The sequence below is a fragment of the Arachis ipaensis genome, chromosome B6, assembly GCF_059453495.1.
Source record: "Arachis ipaensis isolate K30076 ecotype BB chromosome B6, ASM5945349v1, whole genome shotgun sequence".
NCBI lineage: Eukaryota > Viridiplantae > Streptophyta > Magnoliopsida > Fabales > Fabaceae > Arachis > Arachis ipaensis.
Genome location: NC_142441.1, coordinates 101115877 through 101141756, shown reverse-complemented (window position 1 = coordinate 101141756; position 25880 = coordinate 101115877). Strand labels below are relative to the sequence as shown.

The 25880-nt window shown below is 39.6% G+C and overlaps 1 non-coding gene across 1 annotated transcript; it reads right to left on the bottom strand.

Annotated features, from left to right (window-relative positions):
* Positions 1–6887: 6887 nt before the first annotated feature.
* Positions 6888–6994, bottom strand: LOC148561968 (small nucleolar RNA R71). Its single transcript, XR_015887980.1, has one exon. It is a non-coding gene; the product is annotated as a small nucleolar RNA R71 (small nucleolar RNA).
* Positions 6995–25880: the final 18886 nt, after the last annotated feature.

The following is a 25880-nucleotide window of genomic DNA, read 5'->3' as shown; positions in this document are numbered from 1 at the left end:
CACATCTTTAAACCTAAGTGAAAACCATGAATAACCTTAAATTGCATCTATGATTACCTTAGGTTGAGGTGTGTGTGTTAAGTAAGTGTGGGGAAATTGTTGGGAGACATTGGTAGTGAATGAAAAATTTTGTTTGGGTATTTCATTGAAAATATTGGGAAATAGGTGTGCATTCATATGACAAGTTGCTTAACCATATGCAATTAGTGTTGATAAAAGGAAGGAAAAACAAAATTTTCAATTATGAAAATATCTTTCCTCAATGTTTCATTAAAAAAAAGCACTAAAAAGGGGACAAAATGCCCTAAAATAAACAAATGGTAATAAAGCATATGTGTTATGACTAAAAAGAGAATGCATGAATGTGTAAAAAGGAAGTGGTAGGTAGTAGGTTGCATTTATGGTAATTAGATGATGTAGGTTGTGAGGATACTTAAACTAATCAAAGATTCAATTTAAAAGTCCATTTAACCATATTAATCCTACCTTGACCCTAGCCCCATTACAATTCTTTAAAGACCTCATGGTAATTGTGTTCATGCATCAAGTACTTGTTGATTGTTAGATGAAGAGCAAATTTGAGAAAGCATTATTAGAGGAGAATTGATCGATTAAACCCTAAACACTGAGCGATTAGAGTGTACACACATCTGGTGAGGGGTTCGATTGCTCAATTCTATTTCTCCACACCTTGTTTATATTGTTTTGCAAGTTGCTCAATTATGAACTTGAATCAATTCCTTGGATTATGATTGCACTGCACTTGTGATTCGTTGTCGCCCTATATGCTTATTTACTTGCTTGGAAGTTTGGTTGTTTGTTTTTTACCAATTTCATAGGACATTATGGTATAGATATAGGTAGATATCATGCATTAGTATAGTTGCATACACATGAGTAGTTGCATTCAACAACTTGTTCACCCCTTCTTTTACTTTCTCATTTTGATTAGCATGAGGACATGCTATTGTCTAAGTGTGAGGAAATTGATAAATCCATATTTGATGATGATTTTTGGCTTGAAATGAATGGATTTCATTACATAATCTCACACTTATTCACTAAAATAGCATGCATTTGTGATTTTCTTCCAAATTGCACTTAATTGCAAAAGCATGCTTTTTAGGCTCCAAAAATGCTAATTTTAATCCTCTTAAATTCTATTCGATGCCTTGATATGTCTGTTAAATAATTTCAGGTCTTAGGAATCAAGGTTAGACTGGAATAGATGGAAAAAGAAGCAAGCAAGAGTAGAAAATCATGAAGAAATGAAGATTTTTTGGATATATGCATCTGTGCGTACGCATCATTGCAGCGTGCATACGCACACTTCATTTTTCCATCGCCCACGTACACGGACCACATTGCCGTGTACGCGGGACTGCTGTCACGTGAGTCATTAGTAGAAACACGCTGGGGGCAATTTCTGAACTATTTTTGGCCCAGTTTGAAGCCCAATTCGAAGACTAGAGTCTCGGGGTAAAGCAAGCTTGAGGACATACATTCCATTAGCTTAGTTTTACATAGTTTTTGAATTTAGAGAGAGAAACTTCTCCTTCTCTCTAGGTTTTAGTGTTTCTTGTTCATTTTCATTTCAACCCATAAACTAGACACTTGTTAATCTCAGTTTTTAGTGTTTTAATTGTTGTAGTTTCTACTGTTCAATTTTACTTAGCACTTTTGCAATTTTACCAATTTGGGTTATGATTTTGCATCTTGTTGGATTTTGATTTTGGTAATACATTGAGCTTTTTCATATTCCATTTGTGTTATTTGAGTTTTTATTGTTGATTGTTGCTATTGGGTATCTTGAATTTGGATTATTTTACAATTTTATTATGCTTGTTATTATTCCTCACCAAGTGTTTGAGGAAATATCACTTATGACTATAGAGTAGATTTTCTCTCTTGGCCTTGTGGTGGAATAATTAGAGACTCTTGAATTGCAAGAATTTAGTGTTAATGGGTAATTGAAAATTGCTTATTAGCTTGAACTCCACTAAATCTAGTCTTTCACTAGGATTTGACTAGGACTTGTGGGCTAGAGTTAATATTTCTCACTTGACATTCCTTCAATCGTTAGAAGATAACTAAGTGGGAGTAATAGGCAATTACCATCACAATTGAGGAATGCAATAAAGATAGAAATTCTAATTTTCACCCCTAGCCAAGATTTCTCATTTTAATTGCTTGGCTCTTCCCTTGTTGACTTTGATTCCTTGGTCCTCTTAGCTTGATTACTTGCATTCAATTATATGTCATTATCATTGCCATTCCTTTATTGTATGCTTATTAGTTGGTTGATTGTTCGATGGATAGTGTAATTGCCTCTATTTAATTGTTAGTTGTTATTGCTTTAATTTCTAGTCACTTTACTTTTCTCGTACTCAACTCAAAAATCCCCAAAAATTCCTAACTAATGATATGCATCACGTTGAAATTCCTAGGAAAGACGACCTGGGATTCTACTTCCGGTATTTGATTTGATAGTTGTGACATTATTTTAAACTTTGACTCGGGATATCTCGTTGGTTGGGACTATACTTTGCAATATTGAATTGAAAAATCCTTTGGTAATTTCTTAACCGACATTTATCTCGTGTTAGGTGTATTGCGGAACAATCGTACTCCTCTAGGAAAAGAGTAAAAGGCCTGGAACATTGCTCACCTGAACCGTCATATCTTTCGTAGTATTCACCACCACGATCAGATTTGACAGCTTTAATTTTTTTCCCAAGTTAAAGTTCAACTTTAACTTTGAAAGACTTGAAAACATCCAAGGTTTGGGACTTTTTCATGAATTAAATATAGATACCCGTAACGAGGGTAATCATCTATGAATGTAATAAAAAACCATTGTCCATTCCAAGAGACAGTAGGGAATGGGCCACATATATCGGTGTGTATCAATTCTAAGACATCTTTAGCTCTCTCGGTACCTAATTTCCTTTCATTTGTCCTTTTCCCCTTTATGCACTCAATGCAAACTTTAAAGTCCACCAATTTTAGGGGTTCAAGAATTCCATCCAACACGAGCCTCTGAATTCTCTGTTTAGAGATGTGACCTAGGCGTTTGTGCCATAATGATGCCGAATTCTCATTTAATTTTTGTTTTGTACCTGTTTGCAGTATTTCATTATTATAGGAATTCAAATCAAGCCTATATAGATTATCCACCAAGCGAGCAGAGCAAATATTATTCGAATTATAAAAGAGATTGACTTTATTGTTTTCGAAGAAACAAAAAATAACATGATTTGTCCAAACAAGAGACAGAAACTAAGTTTTGTCTAAATGACGGTACATAAAATGTCTCAAATAAATCCAAGTAAAATTCACTCGTCGAACATAATCTAAAGGTTCCTATAGCTTCGACTAAAACTATATTACCGTCTGCCACAGAGATGTATATTTCAGTATCACTTGGCGGTTGGCTCTACAGGCAACCCTGCATAGTAATACTTACATGAGTAGTAGCAACAGAATCTACCCACCAAGTATCAACATGTGCATAACTTAAACTAGCCTCAGAACAAAAGAAAGTAAGAATCATACCCTTCTTTATACGCCAAGTGATATATTTGGTACAATCATTCTTCATATGTCCCACCTTCTTACAGAAGAAATATGTTGAAGCTTGATCATGCTTCTTAGCCTTTTTCTGCTAAGAAGGGGCATCCGCAGTAGTATCACACTTTTTTTTATACTGAGAAGATGAAACCATGTGAGCACGTTCAGTCTTATCTTACGGCAACCTCTCTTCTTCTTGCACATAGTGTGTGATGCCAGGGCATTTCGACCAGTTTCACTGACCTTTTCTTTACTGTTTTAGGGTAGTTTCATGCATTTTCTTAGGAAATAAGCAAGTTTTGGGTAGAATTTCACTTACATCTTGATTCAAGCAAACATTGTGAATTTTATATGATTTCATGAGAATTATGCATGAATTTAATGACAAATTGGATGATGCATGACTCATAACTTGGATTAGAGCTTTGATGCACTTTATTTGCTTGATTTCAGGACAAAGGAAGCAAGGAAAAGCCATATTAGTAGCCACGTTAGTCTAACTAACGTGACCACTAACGTGGAATGGGAGCTAGCTTGCAACGTTAAGGAGAAAAGTGATCGCCAATAACGTCTTCGAAGCCATCATAGCCCACGTTAATTACCACGTTAACTACATTAACGTGGTAGTTAACGTGGAGGAAAAAGAAGCTCCAAGCGTTAGTGGTAAAAGTGAGTGCCACTAACGCTCCAAAAGGGCAATTGGCCACGTTAAAAGTCACGTTAACTCAGTTAACGTGAACTCTAACGTGGAAGAGGAAGATAATGCCAACGTTAGTGACACTCACCTTTGTCACTAACGTTGGACTAAGCCACTATGAGCCACGTTAGTTACCACATTAATTACATTAACGTGGAAGCTAACGTGGAGGAAAGGGATGATGAGCCAACGTTAGTGACACTCACCTTTGTCACTAACGTTGGAGATGGCAATCAACACCACGTTAGTGGTCACGTTAATGTAATTAACGTGAGGCACTAACGTGGGAAAGGGGCGTTTTGGAGCGTTAGTGAAAAAGGTATATGTCACTAACGCTCTCGAAGATTTGGCAAGCCTACGTTAAAGGTCACGTTAACTATACTAACGTGAACTCTAATGTAGGGAGAAAGGGGTACTCTCAACGTTATTGGGAAAGGTAAACCCCAGTAACGTTTGCGAAGGGCCAAGAGGCAACGTTAGTGGTCACGTTAGTGCCACTAACGTTGAAGTTAACGTGGACCATTTTGGGTTAGGAACGTTAGTGAAAAAGGTGATTGTCACTAATGTTCTCGACCCCATATTTTCACTTAACGTTAACACCACTAACGCCCTAAGCTAAAGTCCATGCCTACTGCACACTTTCTCTACAAGTGAAGCCGAGCCCACTAAAGATGATAACTGCTTCAACTCAAGATCCAAAGGCCCATATCCAAGACTTGAAGAGCCAACTAGAAGATCAGAAGAGTAGTATAAATAGGAGTAATTTTGAACTAGAGAGAAGCTTTTGGGGGATTAAGAGAACTACTCTCTGTATAATTTTACTTTCTCTGCAACTTCTAGTTTTACTTTCAGAATGCATTCTCCATCTTTGTTTTCCATTCCCAGAGCCATGAACAACTAAACCCTTTTCATTGGGTTAGGGAGCTATGTTGTAATTTGATGGATCAATAATAGTTTTCATTATTCTTCTTCTTTTTTTTCTCTTGATTTTACTAGAAAGCTTTCAATCTTCATCCAATTGGGTAGTTGTCTTGGAAAAGAAGCTATTCATACTTGGATCTCTTCAGAACCTTGGAAGAGGAATGAAGAGATAATGCTAGAAATGCTTTCTCATGTTGGACCAAATTGGGGTTTGAATGGATATAGTGACATATAATCCTACCAACACTTTGATTTGGAAATACATGTGGTATAATCAGTGACCATACTTCATCTCTTCTCATGAGCAATTGGACCAAGGAATTGGCTATTGATCAAGATTTGAGAGATTGAATTACCAAGGAATTGGAATTCAATCACTTAAGATTGCCAAGGAGATCAATGAATGCATTGATTGAGGAAGAGATGAAAATGAACTTGATCTGGAGAATGCAACATCTCCTAAGCCCAATGAATCCCCCATTTCTGATCTTACCCATTCTCTTTAATTTCTATAATTTACTTTCATGCTAAATTCCCCATTCCCCATTTAAGATTCTGCAATTTACTTTCCGTCATTTATATTCAGCTCTTTATTCCCAGCATTTACATTTTCTGCTATTTACTTTCCCGCCATTTAATTTCCTGCAACTCTCACATCAAATTCTGCTTAGCTCAACTAGAACATTCCTCTAATTAAAGTTGATTGACCAATCAATCCCTATGGGATTCGACCTCACTCTATTGTGAGTTTTTACTTGACGACAATTTGGTATACTTGCTGAGGGAAATTGTTGAAAGACAAGTTTTCGTGCATCAAGTTTATGGCGCCGTTGCCGGGGATTGATTTTGCATCAACAATGATTAAATTGGTGGATAACTAGATTGAGCATATTTTTTCTTTTGTTTGATTTAATTTCATTTGAGTAATTTACTTTCAGTGTTAGTTATTTCCTTCCCTTTACCCTTTACTCGTTTGTGGTGTTATCTGCATTTTTTTTTACTATTTAGTTCACTGACCCACTAACTGTTTGATATATTGCATCACTCACACTAACAGTATTTTTAACAATAATACTCTCTATCTCCCTTTTGCTTTGGCCTTATTAGTTGTATGACAGGTAGAAGAAATGGGGCTTCAACTTCTTTTGATTCTGAACCTGAGAGGACCTTCCTTAGATTAAGGAGGGAAGCAAGAGGAAAGAGAGTTATTGGTGCTGAGGAAGAGGAAGAGTACTTTGAACCAGACATGGATGAGAATATGGAGAACCATCATGAAGAAGAGGCTCACAACCATGGCAGAGAAGGCCCAGTGCATCATGCTGGGCAAGAGAGAAGAGTTCTGGGATCTTACATCAATCCAAACCCAAGAAACTGTGGAAGTAGCATCCAAAAGCCAACCATACATGCCAACAACTTTGAACTAAAGTCACAGCTCATCACCCTTGTTCAGAACAACTGTTCATTCGGAAGAAGCGTCCAAGAAGATCCCAATCAACATCTAACCACCTTCCTAAGGATATGTGATACTGTGAAGTCTAATGGTGTTCATCCTGACACCTACAGACTACTTCTATTCCCCTTCTCACTCAAGGACAAGGCATCTAAATGGCTGGAATCCTTCCCAAAGGAGAGTTTAACAACCTGGGAGGATGTGGTGAACAAGTTCTTGGCGAGATTCTATCCTCCTCAAAGAATCAACAGGTTGAGAGCTGAAGTTCAAACTTTCAAACAACAGGATGGTGAGACTCTCTACGAAGCATGGGAGAGATTTAAAGACTTGACAAGAAGGTGCCCGCCAGATATGTTCAATGAATGGGTGCAGTTACACATTTTTTATGAAGGTCTTTCTTATGAATCAAAGAAAGCAGTAGACCACTCATCTGGGGGATCTCTGAACAAGAAGAAGACCATTGAAGAAGGCATAGATGTCATTGAGACTGTAGCTAAGAATGACTACTTCTATGCTTCTGAAAGAGGCAACACTAGAGGAGTGATGGAGCTGAACAACGTGGATGCACTGCTGGCCCAGAACAAGCTGATTACCAAGCAGCTGGCTGACCTTACCAAGAAGATGGAGAGGAACCAAGTTGCAGCAATCACCACCTCATCAACAACTCAAAAAAGAGTGAATGAAGAAGTAGAGGGTGATCAGGAACAAGCTAACTACATTGAAAACTCACCTAGGCAGACCCATGATCCATATTCCAAAACTTACAATCCTGGTTGGAGGAACCACCCAAACTTTGGGTGGGAAAATCAACAAGATCAAGGCCAAGATCAGAGACGCCACAACCCCAACAACAATGCAGCTCACCAACATTCCACACAGAGATCATATCAGCACCCACCTAACAACACACCTCAACATCCATACCAAAGCCAAAATAACCCTTCTTATCCATCCAACTCCAACCCACCATCATCCGAAGACAGACTTTCAAGGATTGAGACTCTACTTGAAGGCATATGTAAGGAAATCCAAGATAACAAAGTGTTCAAGGAGGAGGTGCGAGCCAATATCAAGAACCAGGGAGACACCATCAAAAAGCTGGAATTTCAAGTGGGATACCTCTCTGAGAAGATTCCCAAACCTACTGATAGCTTCCCAAGTGACATAGAGAAGAACTCGAGAGGTGAAGCAAAGAAGGTCAGATGGGAAGATTGCAAGATGGTCACTATAAATGATAAGGGGACTGAGGAAGAGCCGAACAAACCATTAGAACAACCTGGAGATACATCAGCAGAAAACAGGAAGAGGATCACCAAGAAACCAAAATTTCACAGAAGGAGCTGCTGAGACTCTATGCACCTTTTCCCCAAAGACTCAAGAATGGTGTAGAAAAGAGAATATACTCAAGGTTTCTTGACATGTTTGTATCTCTCCATGTAAACATACCATTCATCAAGGCCCTCCAACAAATGCCCTCATACATTAAGTATATGAAGGAGCTGCTGACCAGGAAAAGCTCACTCAAAGGAGAGCAAACAATAGTGATGAATAAGGAGTGCAGTGCTCTCATTCAACCAGAGATACCTACAAAAAGGAAGGACCTAGGGAGTTTTCACATCCCCTGTGCCATAGGAGAAACAATGTTTGATAAGGGATTCTGTGATCTGGGAGCAAGCATCAACTTAATGCCTTTATCCCTTATGAAGAAGTTGCAGATCAATGAGCTAATGCCCACATATGTAGTCATCAGGCTGGCTGACAAAACTCAAAAAACAAGTGGTAGGAGTGGTGGAAAACGTGTTAGTGAAGGTTGGGAACTACTTCCTTCCCACAGACTTTGTCATAGTAGAAATGGAAGAGAGTCACCTTTACCCAATCATATTGGGAAGACCATTCCTAGCTACAGCCAGAGCGCTCATAGATGTGGAGCGAGGAGAGCTAATATTGAGGATACATGACGAACAACTCGCATTCCATGTCTTCAAACCCTCACAAGAAGCAGATCAGAAAAGCAAGAAACCATGGGGAGAGCACGAGAAAGCACTGGTGGAAGAAACAAGCATTGAAGCACAAGGTGTACACCTGGGAACCCCTTTGGTTGATGAACAAGATAATCGGCAGTTGTCACAGCCCAAGGAAGATCAGGAGGAACCTAAACCACCAGAGTCATATGAGACCAGCAACAAAATTTCCTTGAAAGAAGAGGTCACAAAGAGCAGGGCAACATCAAAAGGAACAAAGAAGAAGGCACCAAGGAGGTGGAGAAACAAGAAGATCCCTACAGAGGATTTCTCTCCAGGGGATAAAGTGATCTCAGCTTACTTCCTAGATATCCCACCTCATCTTCCCACCATCCCATCTCAGCTACCTAAGGTTTTCACCATCCACAAAGTTCTCTCCCTAGAGCATGTAGAGATCCTTGATGAAGCCAATGGATATAGGTTTACTGCAAGAGGGGAAGATCTGAAGCATTACCAACCACCCTGACAAAGGGCAGAACGTCAAGCTAGTGACGCTAAAGAAGCGCTTCATGGGAGGCAACCCATGTTTTATATGCTTTTAAAGTAATTAATAATGCAAGGTTCATGAATTCCAAATCAGCTTTGACATATCCTTGAATGAATCCTTTTATGCAACATATAGTGGAGAACAAGTTTGGTGTTCAAGGCACACTAAGAGAACATGAATGCAACTCATAGCATGTCACTCTTAGCACCTTGAACAATTCTTTTTACACCACATGACCACAAACTAAGTTTGGTATCACCAATGTCGCATATATTGGCAATTAATTAGTCAGTTGGGTTGCATTTATGAATAGCACTTAGTTAGTTAAAAACAAAAACAAACAAAAAAATTTTGTTTTTCTTCTTTTTGAAAAGTAGTTATCCCACTTTTCCAATATTTGCCGCCAACTTTCAATCTTATTAATTTTGTTCTTTTATCCTGTAGGAGAAATGAGAGGAGGATTGGAAAGAATTGACTGGACAATTGAAGAAGGAGGATTTGGCCACCACAAAAGGAGAGTACTATACACGTGTTTTCAAGGGGGATGCATTGGGAAATGTTGCCATGCAACATTGGAAGAGTGACACGCTTGGAAATCGAACCAACCCCCCCCCATAAAGTTGATGATCCTTGTGCTCATCCTATGCTGAACCCTCACACAACCACTCCATCAATCCACACCTTTCATTCAATCACCATCTCCCTATATAAAGTGGTTCTCATTCCATACCCCTTCCACATCCCAAATTCTCATTCTTTGTACTTCTAACTTTCGGAACCCAATACCTCTTATCCCATCAAAAACACTCTCACTCATTCCCTTCACTACACCCTGTCTTAACCGGCCGAATTCCATCATTAACCAATAATTCTCAACACCTTCACATCTCAAAAGTCACTCATGGCATCATCAAGCTCTAAGAGGCAAAAGAGGAAGGAACCGGTGGAGAGCATCCCTTTCGATGAAGGGAGATTTAAAACTGCATTCCATAAACTCAAATTTGAACGGATAAAGCTCAAAAAGATATTTCCTGAGCTAACATTCCAGTTCAATGAGGATGAGTGCCCACAGATTCGAGAGAAGATTGAACAAAGGGGTTGGCAAAGGCTCACGAACCCAGAAGCAAAGATAAATGTAAACCTCATCAAAGAGTTCTATGCAAATGTGGTCAGAGAAGATAAAACCAAGGCCCCCACCTTCAAAAGTTATGTGAGAGGAACAGAGGTGGACTTCAGCCCCAATGCCATAACAAGGACTCTTCAACTGAAATCGCCACATTTTGATGAGCCCAGTTATCATGTGAGAATAAGTAATGGCCCCGACAATGATGAACTTGAAGAAATTGTGAACGATATGTGTGTTATAGGATCTGACTGGGAAAGGTATTCGGATAGGAGAGTGATAATGCGAAATTGTTACTCAGGTTGTGAATTATTACATATCTTCACAACTTCGCATAACTAACCAGCAAGTGCATTGGGTCGTCCAAGTAATACCTTACATGAGTAAGGGTCGAATCCCACGGAGATTGTTGGTATGAAGCAAGCTATGGTCACCTTGTAAATCTCAGTCAGGCGGATATAAAATAGTTATGTAGTTTTCGAAATGTAGTAATAGAAGAAGGATAGAAATACTTATGTAAATCATTGGTGAGAATTTCGGATAAGCATATGGAGATGCAATCGTTCCTCTGAACCTCCGCTTTCCTGCTGTCTTCATCCAATCAGTCTTACTCCTTTCTATGGCTGGCTTTATGCAAGGGCATCACCGTTGTCAGTGGCTACATCCCCTCCTCTTGTGAAAATGGTCCAAGATGCCCTGTCACGGCACGGCTAATCATCTGAGGTTCCCGATCATGCTGGAATAGGATTCACCCTCCTTTTGCGTCTGTCACTACGCCCAGCACTCGCGAGTTTGAAGCTCGTCACAGTCATTCAATCATTGAATCCTACTCGGAATACCACAGACAAGGTTTAGACTTTCCGGATCCTCTTGAATGCCGCCATCAATCTAGCTTACACCACGAAGATTCTGATTAAGAAATCTAAGAGATACTCATTCAGTCGAAGGTAGAACGGAAGTGGTTGTCAGGCACGCGTTCATAGGGAATGATGATGATTGTCACGTTCATCACATTCAGGTTGAAGAGCGAATGAATATCTTAGAAGCGAAATAAGATAAATTGAATAGAAAATAGTAGTACTTTGCATTAGTCTTTGAGGGACAGCAGAGCTCCACACCTTAATCTATGGAGTGCAGAAACTCTACCGTATGAAAATACATAAGTGATAATAGAGGGTAAGAATGGCCAAGTGGCCAGCCTCCCATGGGAATCTAGAGATCTCAAAATGATCAAAAGATTTCTAATACATTAGTAAAAAGTCCTATTTAAAATAAACTAGCTACTAGGGTTTACAAAAGTAAGTAATTGATGCATAAATCCACTTCCGGGGCCCACTTGGTGTGTGCTTGGGCTGAGCTTGAATGTTACACGTGTAGAGGCTCTTTCTGGAGTTGAACACCAGGTTGTAACGTATTTCTGGCGTTCAACTCTGGTTTGTGACTTGTTTCTGGCGTTTAACTCCAGACAGCAGCGTAGAACTCGCGTTCAATGCCCTTTTACGTCGTCTAAACTCGGCCAAAGTATGGACTATTATACATTGCTGGAAAGCCCTGGATGTTTACTTTCCAACGCAATTAGAAGCGCGCCATTTTGAGTTCTGTAGCTCCAGAAAATCCACTTTGAGTGCAGGGAGGTCAGAATCCAACAGCATCAGCAGTCCTTCTTCAACCTCTGAATCTGATTTTTGCTCAAGTCCCTCAATTTCAGCCAGAAAATACCTGAAATCATAGAAAAACACACAAACTCATAGTAAAGTCAAGAAATGTGAATTTAACATAAAAACTAATGAAAACATCCCTAAAAGTAACTAGATTCTACTAAAAACATACTAAAAACAATGCCAAAAAGCATACAAATTATCCGCTCATCACAACACCAAACTTAAATTGTTGCTTGTCCCCAAGCAACTGAAAATCAAATAGGATAAAAAGAAGAGAATATACTATAAATTCCAAACTATCAATGAAACATAGCTCCAATCAGATGAGCGGGACTTGTAGCTTTTTGCCTCTTGAATAGTTTTGGCATCTCACTTTATCCATTGAAGTTCAGAATGATTGGCTTCTATAGGAACTCAGAGTTCAGATAGTGTTATTGATTCTCCTAGTTCAGTATGATGATTCTTGAACACAGCTATTTTATGAGTCTTGGCCGTGGCCCTAAGCACTTTGTTTTCCAGTATTACCATCGGATACATAAATGCCACAGACACATAATTGGGTGAACCTTTTCAGATTGTGACTCAGCTTTGCTAAAGTCCCCAATTAGAGGTGTCCAGGGTTCTTAAGCACACTCTTTTTTTTTTCTTTGGACCTTGACTTTAACCGCTCAGTCTCAAGTTTTCACTTGACACCTTCACGCCACAAGTACATGGTTAGGGACAGTTTGGTTTAGCCGCTTAGACCAGGATTTTATTCCTTTAGGCCCTCCTATCCACTGATGCTCAAAGGCTTGGGATCCTTTTTATTGCCCTTGCCTTTTGGTTTTAAGGGTTACTGGCTTTTTGCTCTTGCCTCTTGGTTTTAAGAGCTTTTGGCTTTTTCTGCTTGCTTTTTCTTTTTCTTTCTATTATTTTTTTTTCTCTTTTTTTTTTCTGCAAGCTTTGTTCTTTGCTGCTTTTTCTTGCTTCAAGAATCATTTTTATGATTTTTCAGATTATCAAATAACATGTCTCTTAGTCATCATTCTTTCAAGAGCCAACATATTTAACATTCTTAAACAACAACTTCGAAAGACATATGCACTGTTCAAGCATACATTCAGAAAACAAGAAGCATTGTCACCACATCAATATAATTAAACTAAGTTCAAGGATAAATTCGAAACTCATGTACTTCTTGTTCTTTTGAATTAAAACAGTTTTTATTTAAGAGAGGTGATGGATTCATAGGACATTCATAACTTTAAGACATAGTTACTAACTACTAATGATCACGTAATGAAGACACAAACATGGATAAGCACATAACATAGAAAATGAAAAACAGAAGAAATAGGAACAAGGAATGAATCCACCTTAGTGATGGTGGCGTTTCCTTCTTGAGGAACCAATGATGTCCTTGAGCTCTTCTATGTCTCTTCCTTGTCTTTGTTGCTCCCCCTCATTGCTTTTTGATCTTCTCTAATTTCATGAAGGATGATGCAGTGCTCTTGATATTCCACCCTTAATTGTCCCATGTTGGAGCTTAGTTCTCCTAGGGAGGTGTTGATTTGCTCCCAATAGTTTTGTGGAGGAAAATGCATTTGAGGCATCTTCGAGATCTCATGGTGATGAGCTTCATGCGCCTCTTGAGCTCCATGAATGGGCTCTCTTGCTTGCTCCATCTTTTTCTTAGTGATGGGCTTCTCTTCCTCAATGTGAATGTCTCCTTCTATGAAAGCTCCAGCTGAGTAACATAGATGGCAGATAAGATGAGGGAAAGCTAGCCTTGCCCCAGGGGAGGGCTTTTCGGCTATTTTGTAGAGTTCAAGGGAGATGACTTCATGAACTTCTACTTCCTCTCCAATCATGATGCTATGAATCATGATGGCTGATAAGCGGATATTTTATACGCTTTTTGGGGTTAATTTCATATAGATTTTAGTATGTTTTAGTTGGTTTTTAGTTTATTTTCATTAGTTTCTAGGCAAAATCCACATTTCTGGACTTTACTATGAGTTTGTGTGTTTTTCTATAATTTCAGGTATTTTCTGGCTGAAATTGAGGGAGCTGAGCAAAAATCTGATTCAGGCTGAAAAAGGACTGCTGATATTGTTGGATTCTGACCTCCCTGCACTCAAAATGGATTTTCTGGAGCTACAAGACTCCAAATGGCATGCTTCCAATTTCGTTGGAAAGTAAACATCCAGGGCTTTCCATCAATATATAATAGTTCATACTTTGTCCAAGGATAGATGACGTAAACTGGCGTTTAATGCCAGCTCTCTGCCCAATTCTGGCGTCCAGCGCCAGAAACAAGTTGCAAGTTGGAGTTCAACGCCAGAAAATGATCCAAAGCTGGCGTTGAACACCCAAAACAGCCCCAGGCACGTGAGAAGCTTTAGTCTCAGCCCCAGCACACACCAAGTGGGCCCCAGAAGTGGATTTCTGCACTATCTGTTATAGTTTACTCATTTTCTGTAAACCTAAGCTACTAGTTTAGTATTTAAACAACTTTTAGAGATTCATTTTGTATCTCATGACATTTTAGATCTGAATTTTGTACTCTTTGACGGCATGAGTCTCTAAACTCCATTGTTGGGGGTGAGGAGCTTTGCTGTGTCCCAATGAATTAATGCAAGTATTTCTGTTTTCCATTCAACCATGCGTGTTCCTATCTAAGGTATCCATTCGCACTTCAATATGAATGTGATGAACGTGACAATCATCATCATTCCACCACGAACGCGTGCCTGAGAACCACTTACGTTCCACCGTAGAATGAATGAATATCTCTTAGATCTCTAAATCAGAATCTTCGTGGTATAAGCTAGATTGATGGCAGCATTCAAGAGAATCCAGAAAGTCTAAACCTTGTCTGTGGTATTCCGAGTAGGATTCAAGGATTGAATGACTGTGACGAGCTTCAAACTCACGAGTGCTGGGCGTAGTGACAGACGCAAAAGGATAGCAAATCCTATTCCGGTACGATTGAGAACCTGCAGATGATTAGCCGTACGGTGACAGCGCATTTGGACCCTTTTCACTAGAAGGATGGATGGTAGCCATTGACAACGGTGATCCACCTACACACAGCTTGCCATAGGAGGACGTGCGTGCGTGAATCAGAAAACAGAGGAAAGCAGAATTTCAGAAGACGAAGCATCTCCAAAACTCCAACATATTCTCCATCATTGCATACAAGTAAAGTTTGTGTTCTGCCCTTTTTCTCCTTGCAATCATATTTGATAAGTGAATTATTTTATTGTCTTCCTGACTAAGAGTTACAAGATAACCATAGATTGCTTCAAGCCAACAATCTCCGTGGGATCGACCCTTACTCACGTAAGGTATTACTTGGACGACCCAGTGCACTTGCTGGTTAGTTGTGCGAAATTACATTGTGAAGTAATTTTCGTGCACCAAGTTTTTGGCGCCGTTGCCGGGGATTGTTCGTGTTTGAACAACTGACGGTTTATTTTGTTTCTTAGATTAGGAAAATTTGTCTTTTTTTTGGTTTAGAGTCTCTTATTATTGTTCTTGGTTAAAAATATCCTTCTTCAAAACAAGTGTTACATTTACTGTCCAATTGGCTAGAGCATTGGTCTAAGTCTGTGGCAGTTTGGTATACTTTTTTTTTTAAATCTTTTTCAAAAATAATAATTTCTCTATTAAATTTTGTGCCAAACTTTAAGTTTGGTGTTTTCTTATTGATTTCCCTTTGATTTTCGAAAATTTTAGTTTGGTTTTCTAAAAATTTTAAGTTTGGTGTTCTTTCTTCATGTTCTTGTGAGTCTTCAAAGTGTTCTTGAGTTTTCCTTGTGTCTTGATCTAAAAATTTTTAAGTTTGATGTTCCTTAGTGTTTTCCCTCCAAAATTTTCGAAAACAAGGAGCATTAGATCTAAAAATTTTAAATCTTGTGCTATTTTATTATTTTTCTCTTTCCTCACTAAATTCAAAAATATCTTTTCTCTCTAATTTTAAAACAAATTTTCGAAAATTATTTTTTTTAAAAATTCAGATTTGTTTTCAAAATTTAAAATCTTTTCCAAATCATATCTTTTTCAAAACTTCCTCACCACTTTCTCTCCCCTCATTTTTTCGAAAATCTTCACCTATTTTTATTTATTTTACTTTAATTTATTTTATTTTCGAAATAAATAAATAAATAAATAAATAAAAATAAAAATTTTTTATTTTACATCATCTCCCTTTCTCCATCATGGATCTAAGTGGAAATGAACAGTCTAGGAGGATTCTGGGGTCATATGCTAACCCCTCTACTGCTTCATATGGGAGTAGTATCTGCATACCCTCCATTGGAGTCAGTAGCTTCGAGTTGAATCCTCAGCTCATTATCATGGTGCAACAAAGTTGCCAGTATTCCAGTCTTCCACAGGAAGAACCTACAGAGTTTCTGGCACAATTTTTACAAATTGCTGACACAGTACATGATAAGGAAATAGATCAGGATGTCTACAGACTATTACTGTTTCCATTTGCTGTAAAAGATCAAGCTAAGAGGTGGTTAAATAACCAACCTAAGGCCAGCATAAGAACATGGAAACAGCTGACAAAAAAATTCCTGAATCAATACTTTCCCCCAAAACGGATGACACAGCTAAGGCTGGACATCCAAGGCTTTAAACAAGGAGATAAGGAATCTCTTTATGATGCCTGGGAGAGATACAGAGAGATGCTACGAAAATGCCCCTCTGAAATTTTTCAGAGTGGGTTCAGTTAGACATCTTCTATTATGGGCTTGCAGAAGGAGCTCAGATGTCTCTAGATTACTCAGCTGGTGGATCTATCCACATGAGAAAGACAATTGAAGAGGCTCAAGAGCTCATTGATACAGTTGCCAGGAATCAGCATCTGTACCTAAGCAGTGAACCTTCCATGACAGAAGAGGTTAAAACAGTAACTGCTGAACTCAGCCCTGTAAAACAAGCTGCTGAATTCAATCAGCAATTGGACTTTCTAACAAAGCAGTTAGCCGAATTCAAGGATAAACTACAAGAGACAAGGATGGCTAATATAAATATGGAAGAACAATTGAAGCAAACAAAGCAGCAGCTGTCAAGACAAATAATAGAAGAATGCCAAGCAGTTCAATTAAGAAGTGGGAAAACATTAAATACCCCACCTCAAGGCAGCAAAGAGTTAAGGAATGAGCAAACCACCCAAAATTCACCTGAGGACAGTAAGAGCCCAGGGAAAAGTAATTATGGCATTAAAACGCCAGCAATCTGGTGGAAGGCTGGCGCTGAACGCCCAGACCATGCCCAAGACTGGCGTTCAACGCCAGTAACAAGCAAGGACTGGCGTTCAATGCCAGAAACAAGCAAGGATCTGGCGTTGAACGCCCAAAATGGGCAAGACCTGGCGCTAAACGCCCAAAATGGGCACAGTTCTGGCGTGCAGACGCCAGGAACAGACAAGGAGTTGGCGTCTCACATCACTCCAGCTTCTAACTCTGGCACTCAATTGCCAGTGAGGGATCAGACACACACAAGTGCTGATGACAACCCCTCTAAAAAGGCTTCTTCAGCCACTTCTGTAGGCAATAAACCTACAGCAACTAAGGTTGAGGAATATAAAGCCAAGATACCTTATCCTCAAAAACTCCGGAAAGAGAAACAGGATAAGCAATTTGCTCACTTTGCAGATTATCTCAGGACTCTTGAAATAAAGATTCCATTTGCAGAGGCACTTGAGCAAATACCTTCTTATGCCAAGTTTATGAAAGAGATCTTGAGTCATAAAAAGGATTGGAGAGAAACAGAAAGAGTTCTCCTCACTGAACAATGCAGTGCAGTCATTCTAAAAAGCTTTCCTGAAAAGCTTAAATACCCTGGGAGTTTTCTGATACTATGCATATTAGAAGGTAACTGCACCAAGACAGCTTTGTGCGATCTTGGGGCAAGCATCAACCTAATACCTGCATCCACTATCAGAAAGCTTGGCTTAACTGAAGAAGTTAAACCAACCCGGATATGTTTCCAACTTGCTGATGGCTCTATTAAATACCCATCAGGCGTGATTGAAGACATGATTGTCAGAGTTGGGCCATTCGCCTTTCCCATTGACTTTGTAGTGCTGAAAATGGAGGAGCACAAGAGCGCTACTCTCATTCGAGGAAGACCCTTCCTAGCAACTGGACGAACCCTCATTGATGTCCAACAAGGGGAAATAACCCTGAGAGTCAATGATGATGAGTTTAAGTTGAATGCTGTCAAAGCTATGCAGCATCCAGGCACATCAAAAGACTGCATGAAAGTTGATCTTATTGACTCTTTGGTAGAAGAGATCAACATGGCTGAGAGTCTCAAATCAGAGTTGGAAGACATCTTTAAAGATGTTCAGCCTGATTTGGAGGATTCAGAGGAGATTAAAGAGCCTCTGAAATTTCCTCTGGAAGAGGAAAAACCTCCTAAACTCGAGCTCAAACCATTACCACCATCCCTGAAATATGTATTTCTGGGAGAAGGTGACACTTTTCCAGTGATCATAAGCTCTGCTTTAAATCCACAGGAAGAGGAAGCACTTATTCAAGTGCTAAGGACACACAAGACAGCTCTTGGGTGATCCATAGGTGACCTTAAGGGCATAAGCCCAGCTAGGTGCATGCACAAAATCTTATTGGAGGATAATGCTAAACCAGTGGTTCAACCACAGAGGCGGCTAAATCCAGCCATGAAGGAAGTGGTGCAGAAAGAGGTCACCAAATTACTAGAGGCTGGGATTATTTATCCTATTTCTGATAGCCCCTGGGTGAGCCCTGTCCAAGTCATCCCAAAAAAGGGAGGCATGACAGTGATTCATAATGAAAAAAATGAACTGGTTCCTACAAGAACAGTTACAGGGTGGCGCATGTGTATTGACTACAGAAGGCTCAATACAGCCACCAGAAAGGATCATTTTCCTTTACCATTCATAGACCAGATGCTAGAAAGACTGGCAGGTCATGATTATTACTGCTTTTTGGATGGCTACTCAGGCTATAACCAGATTGCAGTAGATCCTCAGGATCAAGAGAAAACAGCTTTCACATGTCTATCTGGAGTGTTTTCTTATAGAAGGATGCCATTTAGGCTGTGTAACGCGCCTGCAACCTTCCAGAGATGCATGCTCTCTATTTTCTCTGATATGGTGGAAAAATTTCTAGAAGTCTTCATGGATGACTTCTCAGTATATGGAGACTCATTCAGCTCCTGTCTTGATCACATGAAACTTGTCCTGAAGAGATGCCAAGAGACCAACCTAGTCTTAAACTGGGAAAAATGTCACTTCATGGTGACTGAAGGGATTGTCCTTGGGCATAAAATCTCAAACAAGGGAATAGAGGTGGATCAAGCAAAAATAGAGATAATTGAAAAATTACCACCACCTGCCAATGTTAAGGCAATCAGAAGCTTTCTGGGGCATGCAGGATTCTATAGGAGGTATATAAACGATTTTTCAAAAATCGCAAAACCTCTAAGTAATCTGCTAGCTACTCACACGCCATTTGTGTTTGACACAGAGTGTATGCAGGCGTTTGAAACGCTAAAAGCTAAGCTGGTCACAGCACCAGTTATTTCTGCACCAGACTGGACATTACCATTTGAGCTAATGTGTGATGCCAGTGATCACGCCATTGGTGCAGTATTGGGATAGAAGCATGACAAGCTTCTGCACGTCATTTATTATGCTAGTCGCGTTTTAAATGATGCCCAAAAAAATTACACAACCACAGAAAAAGAATTACTTGCAGTGGTTTATGCCATTGACAAGTTCAGATCATACTTAGTAGGATCAAAAGTGATTGTGTATAGTGACCATGCTGCTCTTAAATATCTACTCACAAAGCAGGATTCAAAACCCAGGCTCATCAGATGGGTGCTGCTTCTGCAAGAGTTTGATATAGAAATAAGAGACAGAAAAGGGACAGAGAACCAAGTGGCTGATCATCTGTCCCGGATAGAGCCAGTAGAAGGGACGTCCCTCCCCTCTCTTGAGATCTCTGAGACTTTTCCGGATGAGCATTTATTTGCCATTCAGGAAATACCATGGTTTTCCGATATTGCAAACTATAAAGCTGCAAGGTTCATACCCAAAGAGTACAACAGGCAACAAAAGAAAAAATTAATCACTGATGCAAAGTACTACTTGTGGGATGAACCCTATCTCTTTAAGAGATGTGCAGACGGAATAATCCGTAGGTGTGTTCCTAGAGAAGAAGCACAGAGGATCCTATGGCACTGCCATGGATCTCAATATGGAGGCCATTTCGGAGGTGAGCGAACAGCCACCAAGGTCCTCCAATGTGGCTTCTATTGGCCCACACTCTATAAAGATTCCCGAGAGTTTGTACGTAACTGTGATAGTTGCCAAAGAGCTGGTAATCTGCCTCATGGTTACGCCATGCCTCAACAAGGAATCTTGGAGATTGAGTTGTTTGACGTATGGGGAATCGACTTCATGGGACCTTTCCCACCATCATTCTCAAACACTTATATTCTGGTGGCAGTTGACTATGTATCAAAATGGGTTGAGGCCATTGCCACACCCACCAATGATACTAAAACAGTGCTGAAGTTCCTCCAGAAATATATCTTCAGCAGGTTTGGGGTCCCTAGAGTACTAATCAGTGATGGGGGCACTCACTTCTGCAAGAAACAGCTTTATTCTGCCATGGTCCGATATAGGATTCGCCACAAGGTGGCGACCCCATATCATCGACAGACTAATGGACAAGCTGAAGTCTCTAACAGAGAGCTAAAAAGAATCCTAGAACGGACTGTAAATACCCGTAGAAAGGATTGGACAAGAAGCTTGGATGATGCTTTGTGGGCATACAGAACAGCATTCAAGACTCCTATAGGGACCTCTCCATACCAACTGGTCTATGGTAAGGCATGTCACCTGCCCGTGGAACTGGAACATAAAGCCTACTGGGCAACCAGATTCCTGAACTTTGATGCCAGATTAGCTGGAGAAAAAAGATTGCTCCAGCTAAATGAGCTAGAGGAATTCAGATTCACTGCTTTCGAAAATGTCAAGCTTTATAAAGAAAAATAAAAAAAATGGCATGACAGAAAGCTGTCATCTAGAATCTTTGAACCAGGACAAAAGGTTTTGTTGTTCAACTCTAGGCTCAGGCTATTCCCCGGGAAACTGAAGTCCCGGTGGAGGGGACCATATGCGATTACAAGTGTATCACCATATGGTTATATGGAGCTTCAAGATGTTGATTCTGATAAGAAGTTCATTGTCAATGGACAGAGAATCAAGCACTATCTTGAAGGCAATGTTGAGCAAGAGTGCTCAAGGCTGAAGCTAGACTAAAAGCTCAGCAAGGTCCAGCTAAAGACAATAAAGAAGTGCTTGCTAGGAGGCAACCCAGCCATGGGGCATCAATCCTCTAAGCATTTTGCCCTATTTTTATTTTTATTTGTTTATATAAAGTTCACTGATCCTAAGGTAAAGAGTCAATTGTATAAGTTCACAGGGTTACAGAAGGATTCTGAACACAAAACAGAGAAAAAGAGCTCACTGGCAAGAAAACGCCAGTAAAAGTCTGTTTTGGGCGTTCAACGCCCAACAGAAGCATCCACTGGGCGTTGAACGCCAGTGAGGATAGCCATCTGGGCGTTAAACGCCAGAAAGAAGCTCTTTCTGGGCGTTTAACACCAGATTTACAGCATTCTAGGCATTTAGAAAAACGCCCAGTAACAAAGGACTTCCTGGCATTCAACGCCAGAAAGAAGCAGCAGCTGGGCGTTGAACGCCCAGGAGAGGCAGCATTTGAGCACTGAACGCCCAAAACATGCAGCGTTTGGGCGTTCAAATGCCAGGATGGTGGGGAGGAGGTAAATTCATTTTTTCTTCATATTTTTTCATTCTAATCTTAATTTTCATGCTTCAATTCATGATTTCTTGCATAAACATGTTAAGAACCCTGATTTCTAAAATCCCTAATTTCTAAAAACCCTACCTTAAAAATATCAAATATATCTTAATCCATAAGCACAAACCCTCTTTTTCAATTCAATTCAACCCTTTTTCAAATTTTCAAAACAAATCTATCTTTTCAACTAATATCTTTTTCAAATCTCCACATTATCTTTTTCAAAATCTAGATTTATCTTTTTCAAAAATTTCTCATATCTTTTCAATTTTAAACTATATCCTCTCTTATCATATCTTCTATCTTATCTTTTCCAAATCAATCTTTTTTATCATATCTTTTCTAAATTTTCGAAACCACCCCCCTCCCTTTAAATATGAGTTCGGCCACCCCCCCTTCCATCAACAATTGCACCTAGCTCTCCTTCTATCCCTCTCCTTTCTTTTCTTTTACTTGAGGACAAGCAAACCTCTAAGTTTGGTGTGTTTATTCGTGATCACTAAGATCATGGCTCCTAAGGGAAAACAACCCACTTCAAGAGGCAAGAAAGAGAGCATTCCAAAACCACTTTGGAATCAAGGGAAGTTCTTATCTAAAGAACATTCAGACCATTATTACAAAATAATGGGTCTAAGATCAGTGATCCCGGAAGTTAGATTCGATCTGAAAGAAGACGAATATCCGGAGATCCAGGAGCAAATTCGAATCAGGAACTGGGAGGTCCTAGCTAATCCTGAAACGAAAGTGGGAAGGAATATGGTCTAGGAGTTCTATGCTAATATGTGGCAGACAGACAAGCAAAAACTATCTGGAACTGCTTTCTATGAATATTGGACCGTGGTCAAAGGAAAGATTGTTCATACCATCCCTGACAAGATCAGGAAGATCTTAAAGCTACCTCAGTTGAAAGATGATCCAGACTCTTTCAACAGGAGAATGATGAGAACAGACAAGGGCCTGGATAAGATTCTAGAGGATATATGTATCCCTGGAGCAAGGTGGAACACTAGCACGAAGGGTGTCCCAAATCAACTCAAAAGGGAAGATCTCAAACCAGTCGCCAGAGGATGGCTGGACTTCATTGGGAATTCTCTGCTGCCCACTAGCAACCGTTCTGAAGTCACTGTTAAAAGAGCAGTGATGATCCATTGCATCATGATGGGAAAAGAAGTGGAAGTTCATTAACTAATTTCAATTGAATTCTACAAAATTACTAATAAAAATTCTAAAGAGGCCAGGCTGGCTTACCCAAGCGTAATTTCTCTGCTCTGCAAGGATGCTGGAGTAAGGATGGGAATAACTGAGTATATCTCAATTGAGAAACCAATCACCAAAGCATCAATGGAAAAACAACAAGCACAGGATGACCCCATCAAGAAGAAAACACAGGAATTTCTCCCAGAAATCCCTCAATCTGAATATTGGGAGTATCTTGAAACATCATTTACCAAGATGCAAGAAGCTATGGAACAAATAATAAAGGAACAGAAGGAACAAAGTCAAATTCTTTGCTATTTGATTAAAGAACAGGAAGAGCAAGGGCGTGACTTGAGGGAATTGAAGGGCCAGAAGTTATCTCTTGAAGGACCAAGCACCCCACAGATCCGAGGAACATCCACTTCCCAGAACAAAGGTTGTTAAATTCCAATTTCTGCTTTAACTCTGTGATAGTTGTCGTTATAGGAGTTTACCTTAGGAGTCATATAGTAGTAATTAGTGTCTATTTTGATTTTACCTCCAATTAAGTTATAGTCTATTTTTCTCATCATCAGCAAACATGAATAAAATAGTAGATCTTTTGAATAAGAGGCAATAAAATTTGAGTTTTTAATAAGAAAAATTCTAATTAGTAACATGTGGTGGCAATGCTTTCTGTCTTCTGAATGAATACTTGAACAGTGCATATGTCTTTTGAATTTGTTGTTTAAGACTGTTAAATATGTTGGCTCTTGAAAGAATGATGAACATGAGACATGTTATTGATAATCTGAAAAATCATAAAAATGATTCTTGAAGCAAGAAAAAGCAGCAAAGAACAAAGCTTGCAGAAAAAAAAAGAGAGAGAGAAAGAAAAAGCAAGCAGAAAAAGCCAAAGCCATTAAAACCTAAAGGGCAAGGGTAATAGAAAGGATCCCAAGGCTTTGAGCATCAGTGGATAGGAGGGCCTAAAGGAATAAAATCCTGGCCTAAGTGGCTAAACCAAGCTGTCCCTGGCCATGTGCTTGTGGCGTGAAGGTGTCAAGTGAAAACTTGAGACTGAGCGGTTAAAGTCAAGGTCCAAAGCAAAAAGAAGAGTGTGCTTAAGAACCCTGGACACCTCTAATTGGGGGCTTTAGCAAAGCTGAGTCACAATCTAAAAGGGTTCACCCAATTATGTGTCTGCGGCATTTATGTATCCGGTGGTAATACTGGAAAACAAAGTGCTTAGGGCCACGGCCAAGACTCATAAAGTAGCTGTGTTCAAGAATCAGCATACTGAAATAGGAGAATCAATAACACCATCTGAATTCTAAGTTCCTATAGATGCCAATCACTCTGAGCTTCAATGGATAAAGTGAGATGCCAAAACTGTTCGGAAGCAAAAAGCTACTAGTCCCGCTCATCTAATTAGAATCTGAGCTTCACTCAAAAACTCTGAGATATTATTGTTTCTTGACTTATTAGTCTTCTATTTTATTTGTCTAGTTGCTTGAGGACAAGCAACAGTTCAAGTTTGGTGTTGTGATGAGCGGATATTTTATACGCTTTTTGGGGTTAATTTCATATAGATTTTAGTATGTTTTAGTTGGTTTTTGGTTTATTTTCATTAGTTTCTAGGCAAAATCCACATTTCTGGACTTTACTATGAGTTTGTGTGTTTTTTTGTAATTTCAGGTATTTTCTGGCTGAAATTGAGGGAGCTGAGCAAAAATCTGATTCAGGCTGAAAAAGGACTACTGATGCTATTGGATTCTGACCTCCCTGCACTCAAAATGGATTTTCTGGAGCTACAGAACTCCAAATGGCGTGCTTCCAATTGCGTTGGAAATTAGACATTCAGGGCTTTCCCGCAATATATAATAGTCCATACTTTGCCCAAGGATAGACGACGTAAACTGGCGTTCAACGCCAGCTCTCTGCCCAATTCTGGCGTCCAGCGCCAGAAACAAGTTGCAAGTTGGAGTTCAACGCCAGAAAAGGATCCAAAGCTGGCGTTGAATGCCCAAAACAGCCCCAGGCACGTGAGAAGCTTTAGTCTCAGCCCCAGCACATACCAAGTGGGCCCCAGAAGTGAATTTCTGCACTATCTGTTATAGTTTACTCATTTTCTATAAACCTAGGCTACTAGTTTAGTATTTAAACAACTTTTAGAGATTCATTTTGTATCTCATGATATTTTAGATCTGAATTTTGTACTCTTTGACGGCATGAGTCTCTAAACTCCATTGTTGGGGGTGAGGAGCTCTGCTGTGTCCCAATGAATTAATGCAAGTATTTCTTTTTTCCATTCAACCATGCGTGTTCCTATCTAAGATATCCATTCGCACTTCAATATGAATGTGATGAACGTGACAATCATCATCATTCCACCACGAACGCGTGCCTGACAACCACTTACGTTCCACCGTAGAATGAATGAATATCTCTTAGATCTCTAAATCAGAATCTTCGTGGTATAAGCTAGATTGATGGCAGCATTCAAGAGAATCCAGAAAGTCTAAACCCTGTCTGTGGTATTCCGAGTAGGATTCAAGGATTGAATGACTGTGACGAGCTTCAAACTCGCGAGTGCTGGGCGTAGTGACAGACGCAAAAGGATAGTAAATCCTATTCCGGTACGATTGAGAACCTGCAGATGATTAGTCGTGCGGTGACAGCGCATTTGGACCCTTTTCACTGGAAGGATGGATGGTAGCCATTGACAACAGTGATCCACCTACACACAGCTTGCCATAGGAGGATGTGCGTGCATGAATCAGAAAATAGAGGAAAGCAGAATTTCAGAAGACGAAGCATCTCCAAAACTCCAACATATTCTCCATCATTGCATACAAGTAAAATTTGTGTTCTGCCCTTTTTCTCCTTGCAATCATATTTG